Source organism: Montipora foliosa, chromosome 1 (genome assembly GCF_036669935.1).
Source record: "Montipora foliosa isolate CH-2021 chromosome 1, ASM3666993v2, whole genome shotgun sequence".
Taxonomy (NCBI): Eukaryota; Metazoa; Cnidaria; class Anthozoa; order Scleractinia; family Acroporidae; genus Montipora; species Montipora foliosa.
This window is the reverse complement of record NC_090869.1, coordinates 45,290,856-45,296,751: the sequence shown is the minus strand read 5'-3', so window position 1 is coordinate 45,296,751 and position 5,896 is coordinate 45,290,856. Positions and strand designations below refer to the sequence as shown.

At 41.2% G+C, this 5,896-nt stretch overlaps 1 protein-coding gene across 3 annotated transcripts in view; it reads right to left on the bottom strand.

Moving 5' to 3' along the window:
* Positions 1 to 5,276: 5,276 nt before the first annotated feature.
* Positions 5,277 to 5,896, bottom strand: part of LOC137978180 (uncharacterized) — a 22,826-nt gene continuing 22,206 nt past the window's right edge. For all 3 annotated transcript variants that reach the window (XM_068825257.1, XM_068825258.1, XM_068825259.1), the window contains exon 8: positions 5,277 to 5,896. This exon is cut by the window's right edge and continues 630 nt beyond it. The gene's annotated coding sequence lies outside the window, so the exon portion shown is untranslated.

Genomic DNA, 5,896 nt, shown 5'->3' with positions numbered 1-5,896 from the left:
CTATAGCAAACACATTTTTTCTTAGTTTTCCCAAAAGTTCATGTTAAAGTACATGTAGCCATAAAAGCAACCAAAACTGTTAATCGTTTATCCTGCGAATGAGCAAATGACATAGACCTCTTTCACAATGGCCGCCACAAAAAAACATTCTTTTGTTTTAATTTTTAATAAGCCTTTCTGGCCTTGCTACGACGAGCAAAATTCAAGAGTATTTTTTTCCAAAATGAGGGCAGTAGGTCTAATTAACATCAATACAAAGGAATGTAAAGTGTCGGTATTTATGAAGTGGTCTATGCTCGAGTTTATTTCACAAACACAAGCTTTTTGGAAGTGAAGACTTCGTTGGAAGTCAGAGAAGTGAAAATTTTTGTTAAGTCACTAACTGCTACATCGTACTTCGACCAAAAAATCACTCCCTTGTTCTTCTTGTGTTTATTCGTGACCAGACCGATGACATTTTAAGCTTTCTTTTTCATGCAGAAGATTGTTTAATTTAAACCGCGCAAAAATATCCCTGCATTAGTAAGCACTACCGATAGGAAATCCGAGTATCTGGAGATGCGCAGAACGTATGCGCAAGAACAATAGTAGGCACCGTCCTTAAATATTTCAAGTGAAGAGGTTTTTTATTTCACGGTTTGTATTTGCGGACTTTAAAATCTTGAGGTCGAGGAAAAGGACGTCAACTCTCAGTCGCCTAAATGCATTTATTAAGTGTGTACACGACTGATTTGGCATCCAGCCTACAGATTCGGGTTTTCCCATTTTTAACTCGTGTGTTTCATAGTTATATGCATTCTTAATCGAGCTAGTAATCTTTCTCTTCTTGATCCAGCTCTCAAAGTAAGACCTTTGTACCTCGGATAGTAAAATCCAAAACTTGGACGCAAAGTAAAATCTTTGGATCAAAATGGGAAAGTGATGTTTTCTTGGCCTCACCCGTTGTGAAATCTCGCGGAGAACAAAAGTACTGCCAAGTGTTTCTTACTGATGGAGAGAGAGGTTTATTTTTGCAGGGAAAATTACTTAAGGTTATGTCAGGCATTGTTTGTGTCAAATACTATTTCCCTGGGTGGATGACAAAAATGTACCGGAATTTCGGTCGTGTCCACCATGTGGCAAATGTGCGGAGGTCACCGTAATCGTTCCAAGCACTGCATGTCTCATTTCTGTTCGACAAAATCATTTCTCTGGCAAAAACGAACAAGTTTTGGAGAAAAGAGTGGTGGTCATCCTTATGGGATTTTTCACAAACGTTGCCACAGAAAAAAGTGGAGTGGATTGTGTGGTCGAGATTGTGCAAGGTCACAGTAACATGTTTGATAATTAATTGGTCATTTTTTGATAGGAAATAAGTGTAGCTTGCATTACAAATTTAGGGCTGGTTTCATATGGGGTGCGTTCGATTGACCGTATTCCGGAATTGGAATACATGGAATATAGGTTAGAAATCCTTTGTTTTTACGGAGATTCACGTAAAAATTGTCAAACGCCTGCGAAAATGCTATTACGTACGTTCTAATTCGCTACGCTCAAACGAACGAAAAATACTTTCTCCCTTGATTGTCTGAAACTCACAACAAACAACTTCATAATGGGTCGGTTTCTCAGGTACATGTAATCCAACCATTCGATGAGATTCACAAAGTACAGGAAGAAAAAAGCTGATTATCAATAAAGGGAAATAGATTTAAGCTTGTTCGAAGCCCCTGGTCTCTGGCTCGACTCGTTCCACTTCTTTTCAGCTGCATTCTTCGCCTTGCGCAAACGTTCTACGTTTTCAGAATCCGAAGCCAAAACATCTTACTCGAACTGTTGAGCTACCTCCAAACCCTCTTTCTTCGGTCGGCCAACTCAAATATTAACTTTATACATTTCCCAGATCGTTGTCTACCTTCTGAAAGTAGCTTACGAATCGCGTCTAGGATACTGACGTTGATGCCGATAGCGGAGAGATACTTGGTCTTGAAGGGCGATAACCTCAAAGTGAATTCTGTTCCCTTTTAACTTAACTCCGAGGTGTCTTTCGCGATTTTAGATCTCCCTTCCAACTGATTTCCTTTTGGTTAAAGCAGCGCAATTTAATTTTAATCTTTAAAGAGGCAAAAACCTGCTAGACAAGCTCTGAGCTACTGCTTTCCTCCAAGAAGGACCTTGGCTGAGAACGTCTGGTATTCTTGGGGACTACTAAAACACCTATAAGAAAATACCTGATAACAAACCACGAACACCCTTCAAATAAGAAGACTTCAAACGCATACCAATAGAAAATAAATTTGTAAACCCATCTTTATTGTCCGTTTTAAATCAGCACCCTACGTATTCTTATTCCGGAATAGGGTCATGCACTCTCAATTTTGAACGTTAGGCTCTCTGGTTAGGGTTAGGCTTGGAGGTAGAGTTATTTTCTTAGATTGCGGTTTTAAGACCGATGTTTTGATAAGGAGCAAGACAATAGATCAAATGGTCTGCACTCTAATAATAGACGCTTTCCATTCGATTGAAAGTCTCAAGTTATGGTTTCGATAATTTCATGTGGCGAATGGGACAGCATTGCCCCAAAATGTTAATAGCAATTGCTTCCGAGGAGTGCTGAACCAATGGGACGCCATTTTCCGGTTATTCCGGAACGCGACTGAGGTATGCCCGGCAAATGTCCGAAATTTTCTTACGGGATATTTCCTCTCCATTCGATTCTCTTCCCGGTTTCTTCAACATTTTTGGTCGAATAGAAAGCGCCTAAGGAAAATGGGACGCCTTTCCTAAGAAGCCTGTCTAAAAGAAATGAAATGATTGCTAGAAAATAGTTTTTTTTTCTATTGTCTAATCAGGATCAGAAGCCCTCTCTCTCATTTGAAGAAGATCTCATTTGGCCTTGGCCCATCAGTTTACTGTATTATATAAATGTAGAATACGGGTCCCGCCAAATTATGGCAAGTCACCGACAACACTTCTTATTGGTCTGCAACGAAGTACCCGCTCGAGGGAATGTGCGTGCTTAACTGCAAAATTATGCTTCGTGCAAGGGAAACAAGAACGCTACGTTTATTTTCCCCAAAAATCTACCGGTAGCGCAACATGACAATTTGCGGCCTATCCTTACACCACGGGAACACAGAAAGCCGCAAAAATATCGAACAAAAATTCAAGTACTATACCGAATAGCGGTTCTATGACGGGTGGAGCTGTGGAGACCTGAAGCTCCACAAACCCTAACCCTAACCCTAATTTATGCGATGCATGTGTTGTTTCACGTGGAGCTTACGTGTTCAAACTTGGCCCTTATTTATGCACGCCCCTTCCCTTGTCTTTCTGATTGATTCATTTGATGTTTTAAACCTGTTTGGGTGAAGGGTTGGGGTTAGCTCTTTTGTTAGGCTTTAGGATCAGGTCTCATTAGAAAACAATGGCGCTGACTACTTAAAGGCAGGAACATCATGTAAGAAAAGAGGTGAAAACTTGAAAAAATAGTTTTTTAAACACGTTTGGGTGAAGGGTTAGGGTTTAGGGTTTGTGGAGCTTCAGGGCTTTCCACAGCTCCAACCATCGTAGAACCGCTATTCGGTATACTAATTCATCTTTCAACTAGGTACACTGTACGGGTCCGCAAATGATCCCAGGACCGCAACTGATCCCCAAACTGTACCGCAAATTATACCACAGGTAACCCAGGCTCACTGTGTGTAGGTAAATATAGAGAACATATGAGGCGAAGTTTAGGTCTGACAATTTGCTACAAAATGGAAATAAAAATCGATAAAACTTACCATGTGGTGAGCTGTTGTTGTCTTTAACGAAGTTTCGGGGAAAATGGTCGCCGTTCACCTTCCTTCATAATATAGTGACAAGGTAGGGGACGGAAGCCAGCTTATGGACTCCGATCGACCCAAAACAAGCACGATTTTTTTCGCGAAAATCGAATCCAGTCGCTAAATAAACACGCCAGGCTCGTGGAACATGAATTTCTCTAAACTATGAATCCACTGAAGCATCTCCAGGTAGCAACGCGAAGCCACCAGACGCCGTAAAACTTGTAAGTTAACCTGCTAAAATGGCGGCCAGAAAGCGTTGTACTCGCGAAGTGTCCAATTCAAAATGGCACTGAACTCTAGACGCCTGGTGACGAGTTTAATAAGTTCTGGAGGGAGGGGAGTCCCACATTGCTAAAAACAAAACTCACTGAGCAATCTGGGACTCCCCTCCCTCCAGGGGGACTTATTTTACTCGTCACCAGGCGTTTTGAATTGGACACTTCGCGAGTGCTTGTTTTGGGTCGATCGGAGTCCATAAGCTGGCTTCCGTCCCCTACCTTGTCACTATATTATGAAGGAAGGTGAACGGGGACCATTTTCCCCGAAACTTCGTTAAAGAGAACAACAGCTCACCACATGGTAAGTTTTATCGATTTTTATTTCCATTTTGTAGCAAATTGTCAGACCTAAACTTCGCCTCATATGTTCTCTATATTTACCTACACACAGTGAGCCTGGGTTACCTGTGATTATACCAGGACCGCAAATGACCTCGAAACGCAAATGATCCCCATTTTAGACCGCAAATGATCCCGAAAAAAAGTGTGGAATGGCATGGAGGGTGGAATGGTGTGGACAGAGAATTAATGTGAAGAGCGCTTATTTTTATTAAAATCGCTTTAAATAGCTCACACAGGTTTCTGTCTCGTTCTAGTTTTCCAGAAAGACTGAATTTTGTTTCTTACCACGCTGTTATAAATTTGCCACATTTAATTATCGGATGATCGGATGCAATCATCAAAAACTAACTTGTAGGCAATTCTAAACTGATTGTGACCAGGGCCCCGTTTCTCGAACCCTGCGTGTGTTTGCCAGAGTTATTCGAATATCTGGACTATTTGTTTTCGTTTCGTGGTTTTTGAGTTACTCGTCATGCGTGACTGACACCGAATTACACATTTGCATGCTTAATGTGAAATGTCACTGAATCGAGGCCGCTGGCAGACCCGATTTTTCTAGGAATATCGAAAGAGACTGCTCGCTGGGTTCGAAAAACGGGCCCCTAGTCACAATCAGTTTAGAACTGCGTCCAAGTTAGTTTTTGATGATTGTGTCCGATAATTAAATGCGGGAAATTTATATCAGCGTGGTAAGAAACAAAATTCAGTCTTTCTGCAAAACTATAATGGGGCAGAAACCTGTGTGAGCCATGATTTAAAGTGATTTTAATAAAAGCGGTCATCACATTAATTCTCTGTTCAGACCATTCCATACTCCATGCCACTCCCCACTTTTTTTTCGGGATCATTTGAAGTCCAAAATGGAGAACATTTGCGTTCCGGGATCATTTGCGGTCCTGGTATCATTTACGGTACAGTTTGGGGATCATTTGCGGGCCCGTACAACACTCTATCCTCACGAATCAATGAACGCCTCTCATGTCATTAATTGATTCACAAATTCATGTCACTATATTTCCACCAATGGCAAAGCTCCTCCACACCCTCAACAACACCCACAATTTCTCTATTCACTCTGACGAAGGGCTAACGATCGAAACGTCAGCCTTCCCAATCATTCACGGTGGTAATTCGACCTTTTATCTCATACAGGGCAAAATTACTGTATGATGATTGGCTGAGTCGGAGGTGTGACGAGGGCAATTGGCATGATTACTTGATCTTGATTGGTTAACAGTTGCTTGTATATCCAGAGCAAGCGAAGTTACAAGAGAATCCTCTTCCAGATTCTGACTCTGATTAAACTGCTTTTTATCCACATGTAAAATACAATTAAATTCTGTTGACAGCATCGATTTATTGATTGAACTTTAACCAGATGAAAACATGTTTTAAAGTTAATAGGCCATTTCCGAGTTCATGTCTGCCTCCTCTTCAAAGCGAGTCTAAGTGCGAAGTTTTTGT